This window comes from Varroa destructor, unplaced genomic scaffold (assembly GCF_002443255.2).
Source record: "Varroa destructor unplaced genomic scaffold, Vdes_3.0 BEIS01000005.1, whole genome shotgun sequence".
Lineage (NCBI taxonomy): Eukaryota > Metazoa > Arthropoda > Arachnida > Mesostigmata > Varroidae > Varroa > Varroa destructor.
Genome location: NW_019211458.1, coordinates 25,299,304 through 25,325,274, shown reverse-complemented (window position 1 = coordinate 25,325,274; position 25,971 = coordinate 25,299,304). Strand labels below are relative to the sequence as shown.

General features: G+C 41.7%; 1 long non-coding RNA gene across 1 annotated transcript in view; it reads right to left on the bottom strand.

Annotated features, from left to right (window-relative positions):
• LOC147755467 (uncharacterized) overlaps nucleotides 1-10,252 on the bottom strand; it is a 45,682-nt gene extending 35,430 nt beyond the window's left edge. The window contains exons 1-3 of the long non-coding RNA XR_015328164.1: nucleotides 9,181-10,252; nucleotides 7,942-8,021; nucleotides 3,884-3,956 (exon numbers count right to left, since the gene is read on the bottom strand). This is a non-coding gene — a long non-coding RNA (uncharacterized LOC147755467). The remainder of the gene's footprint in view (nucleotides 1-3,883; nucleotides 3,957-7,941; nucleotides 8,022-9,180) is intronic.
• Between the last annotated feature and the right edge of the window lie 15,719 nt (nucleotides 10,253-25,971).

Here is a 25,971-nt window from a genome sequence, read left to right as displayed (position 1 = left end):
GCCAATTGGGTTACAAAAAAACGCCCGCTTACCTGGAATTCATTCGACAACGAGAAAAACGGATGCCATAGGTCAGGCAGAAGTCACATCTGGGTTCGGTGCAGAAGCGGAAGAATGGGGGACGCCACATAACCTCATGTCCATGAACGCCTTACTTGAATAGCGCGGCACAGCGAAAAACTATGGTAACGTTTTATGCTATGTCTTTCATTTAGTTATTCCATTTTTAACGTTGTTTCTCCATATGTATCGTTTTGCGTTTACTATATACAAAACAGCGAACGTAAAAAATAAGTGTGCATATATATTTATAGCAGCTATAGCAAAGTTTAGGAGAAGTATATTCAAAGCTCTCTACGATAATGAGAGTAATTTATTTAATGCGTGAAGCCCCTGATTTTAAATAAGTAAATGAGCGCTAGTAGTGGAAAGAAGCAGAACGTAACTTAGAAAAGACAAATAAATGATTCTTTCTCTCTCGCATACGTTTCCATTTCTTTGCACGAAAAGGGTCAGCAGTATCTCATCTATATGCCCGTGCCACCTTTATTTCACTATCACTATGTACTGCTGCTTAGGATTGCTTGGGATTATTATTTCGAAACCCCGGAGCCAAGAGCAGTAATGTACTTAATAATTGAGGTACCAAAGTGACATAATTAATCACAGGAATAGATATGAATGTTTGATGAAGTTGTCCTTTTTATTCTCGGGGAGCAGTAGTCTAATTTAAACATAGGGATAGAATAGTAAAGACTGAATATGGTTGGAAAAACACTAGAATAGATTGTTATGTCGAAATGTCTAGTTTCTGAGGCTTTATAGGCCAGATAGGAATTACAGTTGTATGTATTAAAACTTGCTGCTGTAGATGTGCGATCAAACTACACCAGCTCGCCTAGCAACATTAATATACATCAGTATGTTTATACATATTTGATTGTGTGTATTCGTACGAACTGCGTGAAAAATCAATATGGCCTAGAATATAAACGCATGTTCCTACTATAGCGTTGACTGGTACCTTAACAAACGTAGCGTAAGGCTTACCAGATTCGATAGCACTTACTCGAAATCAGTCTTATATATGTTTTTTTTTTTGCATTTATATTGCTGACGAGCCCAACGTCGATTTAGGTTGTGTTATATCATAGCAATGTTAATCAGACCTGTGTCGCGCCAAATTCAAACAAAGGCTTATTTCAAAACTATACGTAGTATAATTTCCAAAGCTATCACGCCCTGGTTGCTCTTTGTTAACGTAAGTTACCTGAAATTACATTTGTTTGTGAGCATTTCGGTCACGCTTTTGGCTAAGTCTACTACATAGTTCCGATTTTTGCGGATGCGCTGTGTATCAGTGTTAGACAACAGCAAATAGGAGATCCGTCGTGGTTTCTCGTAACAACCTCTTTGAAGTTGTTTTATTGCTAAACGTTTCCTAAGCGTCAAAAACACGCCATTCGATTTTATTTTTCTTTTTCTTCGGCCTATTCAATGTCAGTCAGATCTTTAATGTGCAGTCGGCCTAAAATAATTATCGGTGGGATAGCCTTATCATAAACCTTTTTCGCTGACTGTCCAATATCAGTTTCGTGCGTGTCTGCGCTCATCTACTTTGGCACTGCGGCCGGCGTTGCCACCCAAATATGTCAGGTTTATCCCTTCCTTTTCATTATTCAGGCTAGTTCTTTAAAACAATACCCAACCTATATCAGTACGGCTTCTATCACAGGCTTTCATCTGCTCCTCGTTCGTTTTCCTTTCCGCGTGGAGACTTACCGTTGTCGGCTTGTACAATATAGTTGCTTAGCAATAGCAGCACTGGCAGATCAAAGCTGTAATATCTTCGCTCGACAATAGCCGATGCCTATGTGAAAGAACAATGGATCCTGATCCTTTTCAAGTTCCCCGAGTTCTCTAGCCTCTCACTCCCTCATGCAAAGATGCTAATTTGTCCCCAGAGGGTGCAGGCATAGATAAAGGGTCTCGCAGAAATAAAACACGCCAGCGTCAGGCGTTTTTCTTGTCATCCGCTGTTTCTTACCCTTGGACGAACTTTACCCCTTTGGCAATGGCGTACTGTGTCACTAAACCCCGCTGAACAGATACAGCGTATGCCCTCCGTTAGTTGGATGCCGAAAACAATGATCGGCCACGAAGAGACAAATGACAGCTAGCGATTGTTTACGTTCACACAGCAGCAGTGCAAAAGCAAGAGTATGATAGCTCCAGCAGAAGACAATATCGTTAATTTATTGTTATTAGCATTTTTTTTGCTTTTTTTTTTTGATTTACTCTATATTAGGCGCGTTGAACAGGCAGTTGGTCCCATACACAGGGTATGTCGCGGGCAGGATTGATAGAAAGAAGACTGCATCAATCTTTCAGTTAGAAACCCGACAGAGGGAGAGTTAAAACGGACTATCCTTGCTGAAGCCGTTGCAAGGCCGCCAATGAATACCTTGCAGAAAGGTGCGGGGCTTTTGAAAACTGGAGCATTGCCAGCCCTCCCATCTTGGCTTAAACTGAAAGAACGGAGCAGCAGCGCTGCGTTTGAGCGGGCATCGGCGGATCGAGGGGCAACAGTGTAAAACGGTCCTCCGTTGCTTGTGAGAGAAATAACGTTCGTATTTAAGTCAGCCAATCTTTTATTTATGAAGCGCACGTAACGCCGACAAGTACGGAGGTCGATTGCTCAAACTTAGAAACGCGTATGAAGTACGGCGATGGTAGCAGTGGCACTAGCCACAGCTCCAATGCCCGGCAAATAAAAGACAGCTTGTCGATAGATGCGCCCATCACATACAAGACAGAGTGAACATGCGTAAGTCAACCAGAAATAAATGAAAATTTGCATCTCCGTTTTCGCGGCGATGGCGGTGGACTGGAGGTGTTTATGGGCGTACTTGAAATTTTACGTGGAATGGTTCTCTGGAACAAGCCTTTTTTTCGAAGCGGTCATATTAAACGACTGATTCCACGACCAGTTAGGCCAATGCAAGGAGGGCTAGCGAACGCCAGTAAACTCATACGAAAGTACAAAACGAAGGGAAAGTGTTTTGACAGGAGACGCGTATTTTAAACTGAGAGCCTACAGCCACTTAAATGCCATGCATTGAAGCAATTCCATCTAGCTACCTGTTCTGTTTAAGCTGTCAAAAGGTCCATAATTCGGTCAACGATAAAATTGACCCTATCGGTAGGACCACCAGCTAGCTTTTGCCGGCTCTTCTTCCTCTACTTGCTGACGATGGTTTAGCAAAGAAGAAAGGAAAAGAAAGAGCATTTCAATACAGCGCGTAGTGAGAGATGGAAAAGACAGAGAGAAAATGCGAGCATCAGATAACTGATGAAATCAGTATTGCCAGCCGCTCAAAATGAACAACTGAGAAATACAATCAGCACACCCAACATGCTCGCTGCTACGGTATGTAACTAACAGTCGACGTCTCTAAGCTTATTCTTAAACAAAGACCGTCAGCAACAACAGCACTAACAACAAAAACAAGAATAACAACAACATTAACAAAAACCAACAATGTGGCACTAAGCGTAGCCTTCCAATATCACCGCGCCGACACATCATTGCACTATGCTAGCGCCATTGCGGATTCACGCATTTACGTTGTGTAGTCCGTCGTACTTCGTCCACGTAGACTTCGTGCCGTCGTTGTCGAAAAACAATAGCCACTAGATATATGTCCTCATATATCTCTTTAAAAAACAATTTTGAGGGAAAGGCAAAGAACTTACTCTCCTAGAAGTACTTATTGAATGTTCACGGAAAGCTTTTTTTTTGGGTAATCATAAGTATGTTGACACTTATATTATTACATATTGAGATGATGCTTGAGCAAATAACAAATAATACGTTACTCACAGAAAGCTGAATATGTTGATCAGGTGAGGCTCAATCTATTTGATGCGAGAACGATGCATATATCTTTCAGGACCTATAAAAATACATCGTTTGTTAAGTAAACGAACCGTCTATTGATAAACTGCAATACTCCTGTATGAACCTAATGATGTCCAACCAAACTAATAGCGACTCTTCAGCCTTGCATCTACTCAAAACACGCACCCAGTGTGCGCAATACCATTATTGAGCAGCTATCGTGGTGGCAGAGCCTGTATATGAATACGTCGAGTTAATTACACTAATTAAGTATAATTATGAATATCTGTAATGCATACGAGTATCTTGTTCGACGCTACCATTGAAACTAGCCTTCGCATTAAGTAGCTCAAAGACCTAGCGAGCTTCCAGGCGTTCGCTCGTTCAGGGGACGCTAACAATGACACAACAGGTCCGTTATATTCTCCTTTTCGAAGCTGGGTTTTGACCAGGCGAACACTACTTGTCGCTATGCTGTCTCGAATAAACAGGACGTCTTCCACTTTTCGGTTTCTGCATTGTCTACAAATGACATCTACCTATGAAGTCGCGCAGTTCGAAGGGTGTGTGTGCGTAGTAGGTCACCGTCCTTTGCGACATGTCTCAGCAAATATCATTGATGCTTACTTCAGCACTGCTTCATCCATACTGTTTTTGACATCTTGCATTTCTTAGCCTACATATCCAGTGCCGCCTCAGTCGTAACATATGAATGCATTAATGGACCCCAAGCTACTGTAAATGTTTTATTGTATTGCCACAGCGGCTTGCGGCAGGCTCCAGCCGCTAAGGGAGCTACTTGTCCATTGGTTGGCAAGATGGTAGATCAATGGCTTGGCCAACTCTGTAGAACCCCAACTTCACACCGAGATCTGTGTCTATTCTAGGCCTGCTTCTGGTTAGTGCTCGGTCTTGGTATAAACCAATATGACTGTCACGGCCCAGGTAAGCTGACGCCTTCAAAAAAGAAATGAGAAACAAAATATTTCCAGTACGCATCAGTTAAACAGTAGCATGCAAAAGTCGTACCAGAACTACCGGAACAAATTAGAAAAGTATCATGATTACCTGAATAAGAACTGTGTAAAAAATATTCGTAGAAAAAAATCATCTATTGTAGTTTTCTGTTTTTCCAGAATGTGACAACATGCGTTCTATAACGTCGAAAAGAACGATCGTATTTGTGATCGTATGAAATTTACACATCACCAAACAATTATTTCGTACATTTTATACCCGTATACCTATGCATCGATACACGTAGTCTCATGTTCACTATACGGATATATGCTGTCGTCAAATTAGAAGAAAGAAACACGAATGGCCAATAAATACGGCATTTATTCAAGTTCCGTCTCAATTGTTGCGTTCTCCCTTCGCATACGTCAAGGTGTCTAAACGACGACAGCTGTTATAGCTTTGCACGTTTGTGTGCCATGTCACCATTACCGAGAATAGCTCCCTCGTAATAGCGCGAAAAGTAACAGTAGCGGCAGTGGGAAGTTTGCTACTAGGATATTCACTCGTATTGTTAGAAGGACACGAAAAAACGGCGCCCCTCCTATTGAATCCTTTGCCATATACCAATCTCTAATTTTGTGCTCTGTACCGCCTTCGTCTTAGCTGCCGTTGGAGCCACGAGCTTTATTTGCTGCGGGACCTTTCTTCTCAAGAGAATTCATGAAAAATATATCCTGAATATGTAAATAACTACAGCAGTCCGTCCGCTTCGTCGCTGTTGTAGCAGTAATAACGGCGGGTTAGGCAGCGATGAAACAACGGACGGTAGCCGAAGAAGGGCGATGAGTAACACAACGAAAAGGCGAAGGAGCCCAACGAAATGAAGACGGGAAAGCAAACGGAGAAGCATTACGCGAAAAACGGCAAAGACGGCAGCCGTAGGTGCAAGAACAGCCGCAGACACGAGCACCAAATAATAAAGTGGAGTGGGTCTCAAACGTGTCCCCTACTCTTCTAACTGTTTCAGAAGAAAACAGGCATGTGGAAAATGCTCTCCAAAGACCCAGGCCGAAGGAATTTCCCCGTTCGGCCCCTGCCAGTAGAACTGCGGCAGCATTCGACCGCTCGGGAAGAGATACTGCGTGAGACATCCATTCATCCAGTCCTCGTGTGAAGCAAGGCGCCCGGTCGTAGTGGAAGTACAAGCATGAAGCCAACGAGGATATGCGTGTGCGACATTGCAGGTCTCCGTGTTTGAGGAACACGACGATGAGCTATGAGTTCTTCAAGCGTTTTCTTGACGACTTTACTTTCATTGTAACTGATATTCCTAAGGATGTTTGTAGCGGCGAAGAGGTAACGACGGACAGATAGAAACTGTTTGCGATCGCTCCTTTTCTCTGTGATTCTTCCTCGGCCCTTATATTGATTGCTTTTATAATGACCATCTTATTATTCTTATTATCTTGTGAGGCCTGTAGGATCGTACACTGCGTTGGGCCTAGACTTTTATACCTAGTTGACTTCTTGTCGAATATTTTCAACTAGCCATATTTACAAAGCAGCCGTTTTAGATTAAGAAATGTTTGTTTGTTAACTAAACTTATTTAGTTGATTAAATATTGATTTTCCCTTTCGCTCGGTAACACACTTTGATTTGTTTGTCGAGCGAGAACATGGATAATTCATATGAAGCCTAATTACAAAGAAATGCACTCACACTGAGAAAAGATTATTTCAAAAGCGTGTTTGTAAAAAAAAAACTACATTGACCAACTACAATCAAATATGTGTCAAAGCGTAGAGAAGCTTCATAATTATAAACACATGATAGATAAGTATGAGGAACCAGTCTCTAGCTAAAATTATCGTGAACTGATTATGAAACGAACTTCTATAGGCTATTTCTCGTAGAAATCTCGTTAACAAAAATATGTATCGTATCATTGAGCCTGAACTTTGTTTTTACTACACTTTTCTAATATTATCTGTGCAAAAGGTTAAGTATCTTGCATGAACCGCTGCATTATCGATCCTTCTGTCTTGCGTGATCGCAAATAATATGACTTAAATAGCTCCGCCGCAAGCCTCTCTCTGATCAGGGACGGAAATGTCATTTGTGCGCTGCGAGCACAAAAACCACGTTTCAAGCCAAAACTAAGCGCCATATATTCACCTGGGAGCCCACAAACAAATCACGATCTGTTCAGATCAACTAGGTGTAAGGCAAATATTGAGACCTGGATATTGGCCCGCATAGGCATAAGGCGAAACGTGTACTTTCAACTATTCTTGATTGAATACTACGTCAAATAGCTGCCGTGTCGTTAAGTGACAAAATCTAGTAAAAGCAGACTCTTGCTGCTGAAAGAATAATCCAGTGATAGAACGCATCAGGGCTAAACGTACGCCGTTTTAACAACTAAGTAAAGCGCTTACATCTTTTTACATAATTGAGCTGATGACGTTCAAGTCGATTTCAAACGATGCTATCAATCGAGTGTTTGTAATGGCCTATGCGCGGTGTCACTGAAGTGGTCAATACTGAATTGGACTGATACCTGAGCGGCAGTCAGTGTGGCCTGCAAAGCCATTCACGTATAAATAGCTTCAAGCAAAGTGATCGAAGAGAGCCTTAATTTTCTGAACTGCATATTTTTTTCCTACATCGTACAGTCTTGAGGCGCACCGGTTCTTGCAAGCGGAATACCTCACAGACACCCTATAATTTTGATACGTGTACTCTCGCCTACGTATCTATCATCAACGCAATCCTAATATTGCGTAAGGCCGTGGCCGGATAATAGAAGACTATTAGCCAGCTTGCCTTCACGATAGAAGTGTGGCAATTATGTCTAATGCGCAGTATAGGTGAGGAGCTGTTTCGACGAGGTGACTTCCAAATAGCAAGACCAACTTAGAGGAGAGTTTTCCTGTTTGTCAAGCGGACGGCCTGGGACAGACCATTCCAGTGATTGAAAAAGTCTGACAAAGCTCGCAAGTAAATGAACTCGTGCAAGCGTTTCAGGGGAGAAAGGGAAGAAGACAGAAAAGAAGATCGCTAACTCCAGAATAATTACCCAATTTTTCCGATGATCCTGAAGGACAGTTTGCCCTTGTTAAAGTAAAGTTCGACACGGTAGCTGATAACCGTTTGCCCCTGGAAGCGCACCACAAACAAATCGATAATGGAGCTACCTTGTACTCCCTATGACAAAAAATGGTTTAGATACATTACGGTAGTATAGGGTGGGCCTAAAGACACTATCGCTAACATTAACCACGTGTTCATCGTCGCAGCGATACAGATGGGCAGTACGTACGGGGTTATTTCTGATTATCTATAACATGATAAAGCCAAAGAACACGCGTCCACAGCCGATCCACAATCCACGCCGCGTTTCACCGGCGGCGTTAATGAGACCCACGTTGTTTTCGTACAGAAGCTGCTGCTGCATGCGCCTTTTGGCGAACCTTTTCTCTTCACAAAAGGAACGATATAAAGACTACCCGGTCCTAGGAAGCAGAAGCATCGCGATGCCAAGCGCGCAAATAAGGGCTAAGGTATTATTGAATTTTGTATTTATTTCCTAATCGTATCTAAACGCAGAGGCCGTTACGGTGAAAATCGATTCTTTTTTAGGCAATTACAGTGTCTGATCATATGATAACTTATGAACTGTTTGTCCAGCGAGCATGTATACGTTCGAAGGCTTTAAAGCTAGCATCACAGAGTAAACATCACCTAAAATTTCTGCTTAATTTTCACAGTCAAATATAGCGGACACGTTCATGGAAGACATCGCATCGTGCAAAATATAATGAACGATTTTACACTATACATGCAGTACACAGCACGTGAAGCAAATAGTTGCAACTGCCCGTTGTATTCACGAAATTGCTCTTCATTGGGTAAACTACGAGTGGCATACGGGTCAATACGTCCTACATAAACACCCCAACGAAGTATGCATCCGCATTTTATCTTCATTTATTTGCGTATCCTCCCTTACGAAACGCTAATCTGAAGATGTATTTTCTATGAAAAAAGAAATCTCTAGAATGTGCCTTTTTTATTGTAAAGTAACCTCAAATAATTACATAGCTAATAGGTCACATTTGTGCAGATGCTAGCTAAAGTACGTCGATAATTCAGCAGCATATAAACTTGTTTGGATGGCACGCCTCACATAAAAAGATTGCACCCTAAATTTGGATTTTCTCATTTTCGAATCTTCACCAGTTATTTTATTAAATATAAATATAAAAATAAATTATTAAATTACACCAGCCATATTTTTAAGCTCCAGCATACGTACACAAGGATGTGATGAGTGAAGTCAAAGTAGACTATTTCCACTATTCAGCACCCCTCGGTCGTTACCACTCACATAGTTACGTCTAAACAGAATTTACGTGACCACTATCATACACAAGCCGACCACCAGAATATGTGTACGTATACGTATATAAGCGATACCGTTTATCTCAGTTGTTGCCTATTAAAGCCAAGTGATGGTGCCAAGCACAGTTGCCATCCCTTTCCGTCTTTCTCTCACACCACGGTCTTGTCGCATTTACTCCTATGGCCCTCCAACAACAGGACAAAGCCGCTGTCATGCAGCGGATAGCCTGGAGAGGCCGGTTTCGTCAGTAATCCGCCAGTCCTATCCTCGATGCCATATTTAACCCTAAAAATGAGCGCCTCCAGTGCAAACTGCTGTTACCATAAGACGTCAGCAGAATACAGCTGGCACTGAGCGCACTCTGCCCTGTTAACTGTGCACTCGGCTATGCACACACATATACATCTGTCTGAGGGCCTGGCTGTCAGGGTAAAGGGTCTGACTGGCCGACCAGTACCGGCCAATCCCTAGTATCCCGCAAGTTGGTACAGAAAAAAGCGTCTGTGAGGAAAAGAACGTCCAGCGCTCTACTCAATCTCAGCCCACATCTCCGTCGCTGCCCCTTCCTACACCCTTATATATGAGCTACAGTCTAGCTCAAGCTAAAAGGCGAAAAGCTGAGGAGGGTTCGCATAGGCATAGCAGTGGAGTGCGCTGGCCCAACTTGGTTTGTCGGTAACGGTTAAGCGGGGGAAAGAGAAACGAGGAGACTGACCCCTGGGAACTTATGCGATATATCAACACAAAGCATTCACCCTCCCGGCATCCCTTGAAGGTTTCCACAATTTCCCTATAACTTCCCATAGAAGGCGCCTTCAAACGGCCTTACGGAGGATACTACCGCTGCTGCCATACGCCTAGCAGCAAGCTCTTGCCTGCTGCTGTAAGTGGAATGACGACGCGCTTTCAAAGCGGAGAAACGTTTTTGGGCAAAAAGGAGTGTAGCGCATATAGTAGTCGACTCTGGGACAAGCCGAACACGCAAAATGGGCGTACACTGATATATATAAAGGCCATAAGAACGCGTACTTTTATCATCACTACTCATACACCGAAAGCAGGCGCTGAGAGAGCTGAAAACATAATCCGCAAGCAGGTTAGGTAGTCAAATTTTAAGCCATCGTAGTAAATCGTACAGAGAGGTAACTGTTGCGGAAACGTTCTAAAGATTAACCAAATAACATAGCTATAACTTCATAGGCATAGGCATTTTTTAATTAACAATCTGTTTCACTGTATACAATTGATTTAATCCAGTGTTAGTTGATGCGCAAAATAGGTTGATATTAAATCATCGTAAAAGAACTAAAACTACTGATTTAATTAAGATGTATATATAGCCTGGTCTGGAGCATCAACCTGGGCTGTTGTTAGCGTTGTATGCGATAAAAAATCGTACTTTATATTTATAAAATAATATCTTACTACTTATTCCAACTATCTACGTTATTTAATATCCACAAATGTTAAGCGACAGCGTGGCTAGCCACGAAACGTTTTCTCAGTTTGTAAAGTAAAGCATTTAATTTAAAAAGGTTTTTTGCGATGCCTCGTTATAACAATGCTGCTAATAACACTCCAACATTAGTAATCGTTTTAAAGATCCCCAAACTCGATGTCGTGGCGTGTGGTTTGTCTCCGCTTGCCAAAAGGCCCATCCAGTCAGTGGCTACGTCATTAGCAACCTTCTGTTGGGTAAGCCTGTTCCTGCACCAATGGCTGCGGTCGGTCCCCCAGGACACATTCTACCCTTCAAAAACGATACACTGAGTAATAGTAAGCAAGATACAGAAGCGAAACGGCGACCCATTCTGTGTATCCAACTGCACGTCGCGCAAGGTTCCGTCAGCCGTACCGGGTGTGGCTATGATGCTCAGCTATGTTAAACATCAAACGAATGAGTAACTCTGTATAATGGTACACGAAAATCCTAGACCTAACCATAGCAAGATACGAAGTCGCTTCGAAAAAGTAGAAGATACAAAAACGTATAGCGATGTAGTCACTCGACGCCGGAAAGCGGAAGGATTACGAAGAACCCCGTAGGGCCGAGAAACGGACGAGGCATTGGCTAGAGAACTGTTCGGCATTTGAATCAAAAGTACAACAGTAAGAGCAGCATATGGAGAGCGGCAATAGAAAAAAGGCAAACACCCAGAAAAGATTTTCTGTTTGGAAGAAGACGGCGGGCAGTTAGAGGAGGTGTGCTGGAAACGGAAAATATCCGGCTAGCTGTGGGGTGTCTTCTGGTTGACTAGCAACATCCCACAATGGGCTAGGTCCAGCAAAAACAGATAGTCACGGTCTCTACACCTACATTCTTCCTCGTGTTGCGGATTTCGTTTTCCGCATTCCGTTTCGCTCCGTGAACGCTCGTGGCGACTAGGCGGGGATCATCGCCACTGAACAGTGAAAAAAACGGTGCAAAAAACGCGACGCGAGTAGCAGCTATGCTCGGTAGCCGCACGCGTAACTTTTGTAGTTCCTATATATATATTATTGTATCAGAAACATCTGCGTATTTGTCTATTTGTAGATACCTACCATGACGAACTGTTGTCACAACACCAAACTTTGCTGGGTAGAAGAAAATAGAACTAAACGAAAATGGTTTACTGGCTTAGTTGTCGATCCGAACTCTGATCTAAAAATGTTAATAACAAAATCGTTTTTTTCAATGCACACCTTGCCTCAACACGCCACGTGAGGATGCTAAAATAAATACGTTAAACAATACATAAAATCTCCATAATTAGTTTTATCAAATTATGTTGCCAACTGCGCCGCTTCTTATTAATACGATAGGTGAAGAGAATTTTTTAGTATGAAAAAATTAACAAAAAATGTAGGCTAGGCGTTGAAAGAATAATCTATTTTTGTTCAGATGGTAGTGCTAACTATCCCAGCTAGACAAGATTTTTACCGTGTCACATAGAAAAATGGAATTAAAATTTTTTCAAAGTACTACTAATAGATGGAAGTCAAGAAGCTACGAGTTTTATACAGCGACTAAATTGTTACATCCTAAAACCCAGGAAATTTATATATATATATGTCAACAAGTTCGAGGAGATATGTTGCACAAAACTGTAGATAAATATTACTCTACTAAAAACAAGGTTGAAATAAAAGCATTTTGAGGACATCATTAACAGGGTTTTTATCGGAGTACAAAATTTTGATGATGAGGCCTTAAGATTTTTAGGCAAAAAACATACTGCGTTAGTAGCAAAAAAAGGCTTCATTAAACGAATGAATCATGTGAATGACACGACGACATTTGAAGTCAGTTGTGGCATGGTTTTTACCTCAGATCTTTTAAATTAAGAGCTTGTAGCCAGGTTTCATATTCAGGAAGGATCAAGGCTAGTAAATTTATACAATTCGATTTCAGTAAAGCTGGATCACTTATTTCGTTAGTGCTTCTTGTGCAGTTAGTGCAGTCGTTAGTGCAGTTCAAAATGCGATTTGGATACTCTGCAGTTTCTAGTACCGGTAATTCTAACTTACTGCTATTTTAACTGAAAACTTTCATTGCTGCTTTTTTGCCATTATCGCATGAAATAAGAAGAGAACTCAAGCGGAGGCCCATATCAATCAATCATCTATAGATTCTGAAGGAATTGTCGATAGTCACAGCTTTGCCTTTTCAAAAGGTACCGCTGGAATTGTATTTTACTACTGCCTGCAATTATATAGTCTAGTCAGGTGCTAGAACCCCCGTCCTGTTTTACTAAAATAATGTTCCATTTGGAATTGATTTGTTCAAGGCATGTCCATTCAGTCGTCAATTGTTTCGCGGGGATGAATAACACCAGGCCAAAGATTTATATATCTTTAGCCTTATTAGTCGTTAATAACGTCCTTACTAGGCGACCGTTTGTCCTTGAATAAGCCAAGGTCTTGAAGCGAAGCACGCCCATAATGGACTTGGCGGAACGGGGAAGACGAGAGATTGTACCAGTATGCGGAGTTCTGTTTCTAGAAAAACCAACGAAGTTGCAGGGCACTCACCTATCATAAAATAATCGGTACTATGATAAAGTACATATCGGATTCTATTTTCCTGATTGTTTGTTATTTTAATATTGTCCATTCGTTAGCCGGAATCGAAATTAGTAAATATTCATTTGTGGGGATGGTTATGCAACTCGATATAGGACTGTCTTTGTTTTATACCGAGAATGCAAGCACAACAGCCTGTCGGGAGAACACCGCGCGTAGCATCGCTATGAAACATCTGCCCCTGATTTATATTCTATAAATTTCACATCTCCTCTATAAACTATGTCGACCCAAGGAAGTTTGTCTGCTTTGCTTAATAACTGTTGCTGTTCGTGTAAAGAAACGCAGGAGAGACCGAATCTTTAATAAAGTCGACGGATATAAACATGTCCACAGATTCAGAGGAGGAACAGAACATGAACGATCCTAATCAAATGAGACAGACTACAAACAAAGCAATAGATAGAAAAAACGTTTTCCCTCTGGTCCTATGTCTTTTCGCTATAAATTGTTTACAGAGTGACTCTCAAATTTTTGGACAGTCACGCGATTTAAATTTTGCCTAATTCTGTACATTACAAAATTATTACAGAAGAATCTGGCTGGCTGGCTTTGAAATGTTTGAGCTGATCTTGTTAGATGTTTTTCTTTTTATTTTTACACACTGGTCTTCATTTTTAAACAGTTATATACCTACCATATGCATTCCTATATATCTATAGCTTGTCAGAGTACAGCACATGGCATGGTCACGGACTTGGATAGGGAGAGTAGGCCAACGTTCAATGTTCGATTTGCCTAATCAAGGAAGTAATTAGGGCATAATGATAAGCTCCGGCGTTGTCACCTTTCGCATTTTCAGTATCTGAGTTAAAATTCTATAACACATTACGTGTGAAATATCGATTCTAGCCTTCTAACTCCGAGCTTTGATTGTGCCAGAAGCTTCCTCGACTGTAGCAATGTGCCCGTGTCCTTCGAGTCCTGACATCTGATCGTATCCCTGCTGGTTTTCAACGCTCTAATCTGCGTTTTTGTTCTGTCTGTAATGTCTCCACCAACTTTCGATGAGCAGCGCTGTGGCCTTCTAGGAACAAAAACTTGACCACGTAACGTAGATGTTCGAGAAAAATGTTCCTTTTTTTTTGCACAAATTTCTCTAGGAGAACTCAACCAGTTTTACTCACAAGCTTCTAGAAAACTGGCATACTTAGCATCCATATTTTATTAGTTTAGCGGCACATAGCTCAAAAGTTAAATTTCAAGGTCTGCTGGTTTGAAGTAGCCATATATATATATATATATATATATATAAAAGAACGTAAGTTTGTTTGAAGACCTTTTTCTGTAAATAACTAATACCAGTTGTAAGCAATAGGCGGGAGAAGCCTTCAAGATAGTCATACGTAAGTATATATACATATTTAAATATACCAAAATCTGTATAAGCGTATTCATACCTCCAACACATATTTAGTAAATTTCCATTTTCCAAATTGGAGCGTGATTTACTCAAATATGCATATATATATGCCTCTCTTTTAGAAAGCTAATTCGAACTCGTATGCTCGGAGTGGATTACTTCAGATCTTTGATGAATTAGTTAGAAATTAACGGGTAAACTATGTTAGATATCGTTTTAAAACAGTGATCTTTTATATTTTTCAAGTTATTCTATCAGTTTCCTATCCAATTGCGTTTGACTAGTGTATGTATTATTTCCGTTACTCGTTATATATTGGAAATTGCTTTCCCTCGTGCCAAAACCAATGCTACCGGTGCCTTTTTTATATCCTAAAATAATGTCACGAAACAGAATATGCGCTATGTTGATTGATGACCACAATTCCGTCACAAGTGATTTTTTGCATCCCTCTATTAAACGAACTTTGCGAAGACCGAACCAAAGGGGAAATCGAATGCATTAAAGATTCCCGTCCAGGTTCTCCTAAGTTTTTATCGGGCAATCATAAATAACATATAATTTGGCGTTGTCGTGGTAAAAGACGTCGTGGTTCTTCTGCTGTTTACTATTTGGATCTTCTTCAATGGCTCGCTTCTCTTCTGTTAGTTATTGACAGTAAAAATCTGGACCAGTTGCTTTGCCTGGTGGCATCTACTCATAATGCGCAATTCCTTTCAATCAAACACCTTTAGCATCAATCTGCCACAGTGAATTGCTTTTTTTAATTTGCGCATAATAATCATAGCTGGTCCATCAATTATTATTTGTAATCAATCGATTTGAAAATGCTCCGATTTCGATACCCAAATATCGAGCCTTTTTTTTGTATTCAGTGTTCTTCAAGCGGCCTAAGATCGTTCCTCGCCGATAACATAGGTGTTCCCGTATAGATCTTACCTAACACCACGAAATTTTTCTGCAATTGGTCGCCTATTACGAGGAGCATCTTCAACGTCAAAATTTCCAGAACGAAAAGGCCGTTTCGTCCGATAATGCATCTTGATTACAAACAACTTTAATTTTCTTATGGGCCTGGGTAACGTTTGTGCCTCTTAGCAAAATTGAAACATATAGCGATTTGTTTTCAGAAACTGCACCCATGTTCAAGATGCAAACAGTATTCAGCGCATCTACTACTACCAAATCCCAGCTTCTGTTGCAACCAACGCTGACCTGACGCGACGTAAAACATGAGGCTTAAATGCTATCCGGCGAGAAAAAGGGTCATTAGTATTCCGGCAAACTAGTATCATTTCGAGCTGTTTTGAAGGGCTTACGTTAAATTACGAAATCCGAGGACGCATCGAACGATTTTATCGAATATCTGCTTAGCCGCTTCTCGGCATGGGCTTTTTAAAGCTTTACATTTACTGTAGATACGCTGACAGGTACTTTTCCCAGTGGTAGTAATAAGCTGCAATATTGGAAAGCACCATATTTGCATGATTGCACTAGAAATTGCCCATGCACTTATTATACAGTGTATTTAGAGCACGTGTGTTCATAAATTAATGCTCTAAATAGAAATACTCTGGTTACCTGCCCCATTGAGAGACCTATTCGTGTGAACAGCACAGAACTTATATGAAGTTATATGATCTACTATACAGTTCGTATAATCGGATCAAGTTGCTCCGAGCTTTTTACAAACATGCGCAAGGGGACGCCACCATCGCTTGCTTCCTTTCCAACTTTCCTGACTCTGCTATGATCCTGTCAGGGCTGCCGCCGGGGCGGGCGCGGATGAGGAGGCTGAAGGGGTCCAAAACGGGAAGTCGCAATGAACCCGTATTGTTCAAAGGCACTGCCCTTTTCTCCAGTTCCCCTATCATCACCATGCACTACTTCGTTCTTTCACACATACTGCGCATGGATGCGTTCACTGTCTGCGAAGCAGCATTAGAGCAGACGGCAGAAGTACCTGGACGGAAACAACGGCGAGACAACGGTACGACCAACCTATGAGTTAATTCGAATAATAATTTTGTACCTTCATGCAAAAGAAAACGAAAGGGAGACGCCTATTGTATTCCTCTTGGCGCTTTCTGCTAAAGCCTATACCACTGGCGCTGGTGTGGCGTGTTATTTCACTGGCCGGCGCCTTTTGGAAACTGGTCCTACGCATAGCTGACGTGCGTATTCGTGTTGCTGCTGTGCCAGCTGCGACGGCGGCTGCTTCTCTTGACGATGTTAGTGTCTCCGTTGCTGCTACCGTCATTGCCGCTGCAACAGTCGTGTTTTATTAAGCACCAATGAATCTTTTCATAAAATTACTTCATAAAACCTGGCCGCATTGAGCTGCATGCGAACGATTGCGAAAGGTAGGACGCATCTGCCTCGCTGAATAGCTACCTTCATCAAACGGCTGTTCAGCGGACGAGGATTCGCAGGTGTGGCGTGCGCCCCGGGCCGTGATCCAGCAGCTATACAAAGCGACAATGTGATAGCGAAAAAAAGAAACAAAAAAAGTGGTGTGAAAATGACGTCACTGAGTAATTGTTTTTTTGGTTACCAGATTTTTTTCTCTGTGTCGGGATCGATCTCACTGTCTGTGCCGCGTAAAGACGTTGGCTGTTGAGCCTACGATGGCGTGCAGGCTTCATCGGCAGAGACTTTCACATACTTCGATGAGAGCAAGCTGGCCGTTATAGAAAAGCTTATATTATACCTATAGGTACGCCGGCCTCTTATTCTATATCTATCTTAGTTTTGGCTCTAACCTAACCTACCACTTCAATTCAACGGGCTAGACTAATCTCGTCTCCGCCGGCCGAGAAATAGAAAAGATACAACGACTAAGGGCAGTAGTTACTATTAGCTTGGGTAGACACAGGGCAGCATTCATAAAATCGGGAGTTCTACTGTTTATCTGAGCCGCAACAACAGTTTTCGTTTGCAGTTTTCTACTGTGGCAGTGGTCCCGCTTTTTGAGGTTACCATACGAATTCAAAGCAAATATCTCCAGCATTTGCTACGGATTAGACTGAGAACGACGGCTACAGAACCAGCATTGTCGAGGTTCTCCAGCATAACAGCCTAGTGGAGAGGCTACCTAGCCTGTTATATGCGTGAATCTGCTAGGCTTTCAGGAACGAAGTAAAGGCATGCGCGTCGAACGCAAAATGACAGCCTATGACAGCGATGGACATCAGGGAGTTGTAGAGCTCGCTGCAGCCCTGATTGTGGCCAGCGAACAGAGGACACGGAGTAAAGTCGTCGATAAGAAGGTGGTTTAGCAGTGGAATCCGACGGGCAACGGAGATTGGGATGGGAGACCGTGGTGGGACGACGAGGGGCGAGAATCGCGCGGAATGAGTGTGCAAACTTCGAAGACCATCGTAACAGAACTTCCGGCGTCGCTTCCGTTTCGACTCTTAAATTTAATTTCCGCCCAAGCTGGTAAGTAGTAGTGCGACCGAAAAAGCATTGCCAACCTTGGAAAGCCAAACACCTGAGCAGACCAAAGTCAGCCGAAGGGCTGACATGGCACTTTCACCAAGAGAAGAACGATGATTTCGAAGCGCGTTGTTATAGCGATTGCGACGATAACAGCGGAGGGGAAGGACACAGACCCCCAAGACATGCCCCTTCGACTCGGCGAGTGCAACTACTGCTCGAAATTACCTTGCTTGTCTAGGACCTGGCCATTTCGAGTGCGCGTTTCTGTGTGTATGACATGATCTCTGTTGCCATTCATCATGATCTACGCGAAGCGAACGCCAAAGCAGCTCTTTTCGGCAAGATGGTAAATATTCAGATCAATGTTTACAAATTCAGGTAGTACTATTAGTCGAAGACTTACTACTTCCACACCGTTGTTGTTCATAAATTAGGTGTATGTGGGTTTGTCATTGCATGTAGATTTGATTCAGCACAGTCTATCAATACGCTACAAGCGGTTAATGAAGATAATAGTTCTGATAAACTACGGCATTGCTGTTAGAAAACGATCACACAATCGTGGGCTCGTGGTCGGTTGCAATGCACTACGCATTACCGTATCCTCGAATACACACTAAAATCCTGTGTGACTCACAATATAAAGAGCATTGCATGGACATGCGTTTGAGGCTTCAGGAAAAATCCCGAACGTTTTAGTGCGTGAATGTTGATGAGCACGACGCGCGGGTGACCTTGTTTCCCCCACCGTTATATTTCTTTGCGATAGCCGTGCGCACTGACTCACTCACATACGGAGCAGTAGCCCAACCAGTTGCTCATTTAGCGGTCTCCGCATTTCTCTTCGAAAAGTCTTGCAGCCCCAGCATCCAACGTCCTGATGCCATTCTTTGAGTTTGTTTGCTAGACAGACGCATTTGTAGTGGGGGCAAGCAACAACTTGCAAGTGACCAGTCAGAGCATGGTAATAATCATAATAACGTTGGGGCGAGCCTGACTGGTCCACCATAGTAGCTACCGGGACCGAAAGGACTATAATATCGGTCTGCAACAAACACAGCTGCACCATTGGCCGTCATACATATCATAAGGGCGTTGCGTCCTGCTTTCGTATGCATTCTATCCGTATATTAATTAAGTGTGCTAATTGGTTTCTGTAGTATGTTAGCTGGCTTAAATTTTCGCTAGCGAGCTACCCTTGTCGGTCTGCGATGCCCCGTCCACGCAGGTCGCAAACAAAGAGCTGACTTATACTCGTTTTATGCAACGGATTTCGGGATTAATAGGCATAAAGGATTCAGCATGTACAGGAGTAGAAGTGATTAGAGCGGTAATAGAAAACCCGGTCATTGTTGTAACATGCGATTTTCCTCCACTTCTAGTTAATGGCGGGTAGTGCGTTTGAATATCGTGTATTTAAATTTAGCAGGGATTTACATATTTTAAACTGGTGGGTTTCACTGCGGTGTGCGTATGTATATTTGTGAAGCTCTAGCAGTGTCATTAGCTTGCTATGGATAACGTCTCCTCAGCACGCTTCTCGCACATGTAAACGAATCAATACAAAGATAGTCCATCCTCAAAGTGGAGCCCGTGATCGTTCAAATGGGTCACAGCTGACTCAAAAAAAAATCAGCTGATCAAACCGTTGCTTGAATCTCAAGGGAAATATACGGAAAGTCGCATACGACCTAAGTAGGCAACGCGGTGAAATAGTCTGGCTCGTGTCATTAAACCGTGTACAAACTGTAGTGCAGTCTAACTAGCAGCTGCGACTAAAAAACATCATTTATACAAAACGGTTAGCTTGCTTGGGTTTCCGAAAACAAAGTTGCCATTTGCTTTATACAAAATATTAATTTCTTGAAGCTTGAGCTCCAAAGCTCATGGAAGCTTCAAATAGATAATACTCATTTGGACAACCAGAGTTACCGCTATGTTTGGACCCATGGCGAGGCCACATTTCAGAAATGTTAAACTATAGAATAGAGGAAACAAGCAGAACGGCAAATTTTGTTGCCGATTCAAGCCACGCGTTTACCACTGAAAAGGGAAATTCGGATTTGTGTTCATATAATTTCTCTAGCTATGCAGAACGCCCTAGTTAGATCGCAAAGAAATAGGTTATCTACTTCACTGGTTTATCAGCATAGGTAAGGGTAAGTTTTAAAAAAACACTAGTAAGATCTAAACGGATAGATTGATCGGAACAAACTACGCAAAAATTATCTTGCACATAAAGCTATAGTAGTAGAAGATGTGTCGCTAAGAAAGGTCCGTTTCAGGCCAAACTAGGGCAACTAGAAGGGTCAAGGCGAAGAAGATCTGCGAGCTGGGACATAATGAAGACTTTGTGTAAGTATATTGCTTCCATAGATTGTGAAGCAAGTAGGCTAAACTTCGTATAACCTGCTACACTTCATAACAACGTTTGACTCTTGATGCACTGCTAAACCAACCATTCTTTTTACTCACTGAAGGTGCAACAATTCAAGTAGAACCGATTAAGCCGAGCTGTTTTAAAGCCCTTTTGAGGCCATTGAAAAATATATTCGTCATTTATCTCTAGTGTTTTGGCCGCAAAACGATTTCGACGGCTTTGGCTGACAAAAAGCTACTAATTTCTGAATTAAATTTGGCCAACGGCCTAAATTACACTACAAACATAGCTAACTAATATATTCGAGCAGCCTTATCTACACGATAAGTGGTGTCTTTGTTTTCGCCATAGTTATTTGACTGTTCCTCTCACCGGTGTCGTATCCGAGGAAAGTCATAGTCTAACAGGCCTAAAAAGATCATTCATTTAACTAATCAGTCTCATGGGTTATGCCTTATAGCAGGTTTGTCTGCATCTTTGCTAATGAAGCCTGGTCAAAAAATTAGCATAGGAACTCGGACAGAAATGTAATCGTACGGCGACCTTTGCCTCGTGCTATAGATGCGCAGTGCTAGGTACAATGTAACGACTCGCCTTATGTCAATGTTTGTGACGATTCCGTCACGTGTGTTTGCATATACGAGTTTGGCCTGAGTGAAAAATAGGGTGGCCTTAAGCAGCTCTAATACAAATGTCTTATTAATGCTCCTCGTCTATTTGCCTTCATCTCTCTTCGACTCACTAGAAGACTCTTCAACGATCATTATAAGTAACCCCCAAATTGCCCAGTATCTATTTATGTATTATAACTTGATAATGGATACTGTGCTGAGCTATCAAAACAGCGATGAATAATTTCGTCTTCTTTAATTTTCTAAAACTTTGCAGCCCTCGCTTACTATTTGAGTATCATACTTTGTACATCTGTGCTTCAGTGCTCATCAGTGTTCTGCTATTAATGTCTTCAGACAGCGGGTTTCCGATTGACGTAATCAGACGTATGATGACTTTTTCTACTTCTTCCAATGCCGAAATTAGATAGAGGAAAATATCTTAACTATTGCATCACTGGCTATTATTACCAAATAGAAAAAGGTCAATTAACTGGCAGCTGGTAGTTTTATTAACGGCAGGGCAGCGACCCATCGTAGGCCGTAATATTGCCGAGGCTGATAAACAGCCATAACCACTCAGGTGCAGTCTTCCCTTAAGAAAATGCTACATTTCATTTCAAAACCAAGCATCTTTATACATGGCTGTTTATCGATACGTTCTCACAAAAGAATAAACCCTATTTGAAGGTGTTACGTACGAATTCCGTCAACTGTCCTTCACTAGTCCTCTGATCACCCGTCTGCAGGGAAACAAACAGCCTGAAGTGCTATTTATATTTAATGAATAATGATCTAAATTGGTTGCTTATAAAATTAGTTATACGTGATCGCCAGCTTAATGTTTGCTCTACAGCGGCCAAGCGAAGGGCGGTTTACAAAATTGTCACGGTATTAGGCCATGACGTTTCGCCTAATTTCTTTTTGTTATGTCAGAACTTCTCGCAAGTTTGGGCCTTCTTTGAATACTATGACAGTTGACACGACGGACTATCAGGAATCAGCGGGAGTAAACTACTGAAAATGAAAGAACTGCCAAATATCGACAACTATTACAAATCTTGCTTGATTCAGTCTTTGATATTAAAACGACAGTAATGAACATCCTTTAATTTTTTTCTTTCAGCTTTAATTAAATGCTGCACTAACTCTCAACAAAGGAAACTGTGGCGTCCTAAATGTCCCATGCTGCCCGCACCGGTAGGACCTAGAGGGCTATCTATCTATCTAGCAGCATCAATCAAGGGCGGAAAAATTTTAGAAACTTAATTGAGCTTGGCCTAATCGGCAATAGAACAGACCAAGTGAATGCGCTGAGTGTACGCTCTTAGGAATTTTTGTATGGCTAAGAACGAGTCAAAGTTACCGAAGGCACTGGTTTTCTGAAGTTTAAGGATAAAATGCAATCAAGTTATTGGAACACCGGCCATGTTCATCGAGTCTGGCTCTGTTCATAGTCGGGCCAGATCGTATATTATAGGGACATGTTTAAGAAAAGCCGATAAAAGCATAGCTAGGAATGTAAGTACTGCTGGCGTCGACAGTCGAAAATTCTGTTTTAAAAAGATTTTCACTCTGGAATCCCAGGAAGCTCGATCTTTGATTTTGTTCTATCATTAAAGGATATATGCGAATCATCACTGTACTGGACGATATTATAATGACGATTCAAGTCTAGTTAACGACATGTTACGACCAACGATATTATACTATATTGAATGAGATAAGAGAGACAAGACCCCAGGACAGAGCCAAAACGTTTCACTTCATCCCCTTCGATGACTGCTAGAAGTAATAAGAGCTTCATCATATACTAAGGCATATGGGTGATAGAATCGTCTTACCACTTAGACGACTGTGTGTTTATGATCAAAAAGATGATGTAGGTTAAACTTTTTTTTTTTTTACTATTTCACACATTTTCAAATATGAACACAAACGAATACCCACATAAACTTTGGCTTTGTCATAAATTTATTATAATGCCTTAAAGTGTATAAATGCCATAACTTTGTGATCCGTCTAGTAATAAAAGATGTAATAATAACCGGGAGTACTTCTAAAATCAGAACGCAAAGCTTACTTTCCTCCATATACGAGAATCGTTTCGAAAGTCCCGAGACCCGAGTCGATTGTCAGGATACATTTTTCCCTAACAAAAATTGCAGTAATTTCAGGAACCGTCCGAAACGTTAGCGCCATTGTTTCAGTCTGCAGATCTCTGTGCATTCGTTCAGCTATTTAGCCACTGCTGCTAAAAGGCAACTCTATCGAAGGTGAATAAAAAGTAAACGGACGCAAAAGTAAAAGGAAATTCTCGACGTACGCATTGAAGCTACCTTTTCGAATCTATATATTCATATATAAGGTAGTGATTGCCGTTGAAGTGTGAGGGGCCAACGCACGGTATCCACATTTTCTACGCTAATAGTGTACTGCCTGTTTGCATATGATATAAGATGGGGTAGAAGGGAAAAGTGAAGGACCTTACTGTATTTTCCTAGCTGTCCTGTCTAGACAAATAGATCGAAGTAAGCTCATGCAAAGAAAGGCCATAAAAAGCTACAGAGCTACGATGCGGACATAGTATTTTAAAGAAACCGGACAGAACTGGTCCACATCGTTCCTGCACTGACTACAAAACCGCCGGCATACGAGGCATAGAGTCGGAACAACGCTGAAGAAGTCTGAGGGAATCACGATACTATAGAGAACCTATACAATATATTATTCAACTTCCCGTTTTGAAAAAAAGGTCATGTTTACTTGGAGAATGAATAGTTTTTGTAGTTATCGCAATGTTACGTAAGTATATATATATGGAACAGAATGGAGTATAGGCCAACATGAACTGAGTTGCCAATGTAGAATGCTCAACGTAGGCCCCAATGATTTTCTTTTCTTGCAGCTCCTTTTCCCTGCGGTGTGAGAATCCTGGTTGTCACGCAAAGCGGCTGGCCAATCCTTGGAATATCTATCGGCGGACTGAAAGCCGACCGTATCTCAAATGAGGTAATGAAGGATTCGTCTAACTGTGTGTGGGTTCTTTTCTCGTTATAACGGACTTCACTTCGACGTACTAGAATTCTTGGCCCTGTTTAGCGCCCTAAAGACGCATATGAGTGCGGCTTGGCCGTGTACGTCGCCAGCTTAACCTGCTCCTCAATGTTAGGTTTCTGAATTTGCATCGCGCCAAAATTCCATCATGAGGGGAACTTTGGGAAAAGTTAAGCTAAAGATGTTGCTCTACTATAAATCTATTTCAGGTCCATGTACAGTAAGTCTGCAAAAAAAAGGTCCGGTATTTAGAATAGATCAACATGCCGGTGTTTTCTGTATGTATATGTATAAAGCAGACTAAATTGTCGTCCAGTTCGAGGCACATGAATATCACGCATTAATAAGGTACAACGATATTGCGTATTGAAATGTTTGCCAAAAGCTGAACCAATCCTTCAATAGCAAATGTAAAGGCTATTACGTACCTTAGACAGAATAGATATAAATAGCCACGATAGGACAAACTGAGTACACGACATATAAGAACTGGTCTAAAGGGGTAGGCAATTACGCCTCTTAAATAAAGTTGTATAAAACAAATCGGCCTCACGCTATAGATCCCTGCTGACTTTTATAGCACCGATTTGATTGTTCTTAAAGTTACATTGCAACTGATTCTAAAAGTTCAGTTCTGGATGCGATGTGACTCATAGTCTACCATAGCTTGTGCTATTCATATGCTTTTACTGCATCGCGAAAGCGTTTTATGTTCAAGTATGCGACCTCAATGATGTCTGTGATTTTATATTCAGAACTCCGATGCGTTGGGCAACACGAGTGTATCCACGGAGCTGTGGATATTGTGGGATCGACAATTGAGTGGTTCTTGATAAATGCTGATCTCAAGAAGCACGAACAACTCGCGATTACTTAGGATGTACAATCTTTCTCAGGTTACTGCGAGCTTCAGTACCAGGAACCCGGCATCGAAGTACCATTATTTACTATTTTGAAGTTTTACGGATCTTGCAGCTGGGCACGTGTCGGGCAGAAAAATGATTTTGTGGTACCTGCGCGCTAATATATTTAGACGTAATTATTTTTTCGTAAATATGATTATTACTACACAAACTTTACTTACATCGACTATCTTCGACATCTACACTAATAATTTTACTCCATAATGAAATACCTATACTGTAGTGTTATATCACTTGTGCGTGATCGCGTCTCGGATGGAGCCATACTCGAGTGGTAGCTAATCCCCCTGTGAGGTAGTTGACTACCCTACCCACTATTTCCCTGCACTACACAATGTACTCAATTAAATTGCATAAATTTCGATGTATAAAAACCTTAGCAATAGTAACAGTGATAACGGTTTTCGCTGGCCTCGCTCTGTTGTTCCATTTTCTGTCTGTGTGAAAAATGTTCCTTGCCAGCGTTCGGCCATGCACCGTAACAGTTACAAAGCGTATTTCGGTCAATACGGATAACGGATGCAACGGCGGCAGAACCGTCCTGTAGAATGTAAATAATCAGCATTGATTCAATAACGCCAAAAATAAATAGGGAAATAATAGTAATACATGGAACCATTTAAACAAATGACTTCTGCAGAAGTTCAAAGCGTAATCCTTCATTGTTTCCATCGTTCTATATACGTACACTAGCGTCGTCGTCGTAAGTCGTAAGTTGTGCACGGGCCGTCGATCATGTGCGGAACTTCTTCGGTAGTTCGCTAGCTGAAGTGATTCTTATTAGCATTGTCGGAGCCTGCAAGTAGTCGTCCGGTACATGAAAGCTACTAATTTATAAGTTCAATTGGATTGATGAACAGGTTC